This window comes from Triticum urartu, chromosome 1A (genome assembly GCF_056163025.1).
Source record: "Triticum urartu cultivar PI428250 chromosome 1A, HENAU_Tu73, whole genome shotgun sequence".
NCBI classification, from domain to species: Eukaryota; Viridiplantae; Streptophyta; class Magnoliopsida; order Poales; family Poaceae; genus Triticum; species Triticum urartu.
The window spans coordinates 574,265,630-574,267,327 of record NC_141873.1 but is presented as its reverse complement, the minus strand read 5'-3'; the positions used below and the strand labels follow the sequence as shown (position 1 = coordinate 574,267,327).

General features: G+C 47.3%; 1 pseudogene; it reads right to left on the bottom strand.

The window, feature by feature from the left end:
• Nucleotides 1–798: 798 nt before the first annotated feature.
• LOC147992925 (uncharacterized) lies at nt 799–1,407 on the bottom strand (annotated as a pseudogene).
• Nucleotides 1,408–1,698: the final 291 nt, after the last annotated feature.

Here is a 1,698-nt window from a genome sequence, read left to right as displayed (position 1 = left end):
GAAAAAAATCAATCCGTACGAGGTGTAGGTTGAAAGTATTCCATAATTTAAAGTCAACCTCCATGTACACAAATCATGTAAGGTTACCTCCATAATGTATAGGCTTGTTCTATTCAGTTCAACTGTATTCAGTGACATAGGCCAAGTTTCGTAATTCCAGATGTTTCATTAGTGGTATGTCCCGAAATTTCTAGGCTGGCTTAGTGGATCTCAGGGCATCTTCAAGGTGGATCGTCAAACCGATGGCACCAAATGTGCGCGGAGACGTCCAGACATTCCATGGATAGCAGGCCGGGTGCTGGCCATCTAACCTTGATCACCAAATGCCTGGCCCATCAATTTTTGCCGTATACTACAGGTACTGAAAATAAACAAAGGTAAATAGCACAATGCATCCATAATTTACAGATAAGTGTTCTGATGCAATGATAATTCAAATACAAATATTACAACTCAAACATAAAGTGGTGAACTAAAACGTTCAAATTTGAAATTTAATTTATTTGGACACGTATTCTGGTTATCCATATGGAACGCCCACAAATGCTCAAGATCCTTTCTAGTAGCCCCTTCTTGTTTTTGGCAAAGTGTCCATTTTTGTTAAAAAATAATAATTGCCACATAAGTAGTCAAAAGCGAATCAAACAAATATCTAAGAAGGCGTCGAGCAAATCAGATTACGATGGTCCTTGGCGATGCCAAACAGAGCTGCAACATAAAAGTTCCAAGGTATGAGATTGCTAACCGGGCTTGCTGAGGTGTGTCCACAGTCCAGATATTAGTAGCACTGATAAAAGATTATCTAATACTGCTGTCAAGATTTCTCATCATCTGATCTATGTTCTTCTGATTTAAGTGAAGATGAAAACTATTTCGCCATCTTCGAACTGGCAGAAGACGTCCACTATGCTCTTCACCTGGCGGTGCGCCTTGTTGATATATAATGCCCTCCGCCTTGCTCCGGCGCCTCTCCAGCTTGTTCTTCATGCGGGAGCACTTGAGCTCCAGCAGCAGCTTCCTCGCCAAGTTCCGCTTCTCGCCCTGGTGGGCCACGATGAGCCCCTGGAGGCGGAGGTGCCGGTCCTCGACGTCGTTCAGTGTGGCCTCCGCTTCCCGGAGATCCGTGCCGAGGCTGCCCAGCAGCTGATGGTCTGCGTCGTCAAGAGTCTGAAGCACCGCCTGCGTGGCCATCATCTTCCCCAGCTTCTCCAGCCTCCTGGATGCAGTTTCGTCAAGGAAGGGGCGGCCGACGAGCCTGGAGATGATGGCCAGGACGTCTGCGGCCGCGGCGGTCTCCTTGCCGCCGGCATCATCGTCAGTTGCCGCCGCCGCCTCCTTCTTCTTCTCCGTCTTCGCCATGGCCACCGACGATTCCTTACCGTGCAGGCTTTCCGGTGTAGTAGCCATATCCATATCTCTCGACCTACGTAACATGGATGATTCCTCCTGCTGCTGCCAGAGGCATATATGGAGATAGACATACGAGTACTAGAAGATTTGTCTCTTCTAGTACGATTCGGTTCCTCTGATCCGACTGCAGGTCGGTGTCCGGATCGAATCTCTGAACTGCTGCTTGGAGTTGGAAGTCCATGTCAGGGTATTAGCGTCATTTTTCCTTGCTTCTTGTAATTTCCTAGAATATTCAGCAACGACGCTTCGACAAACATCAACGTTTCTTCACGCATATCAGCATTGTTG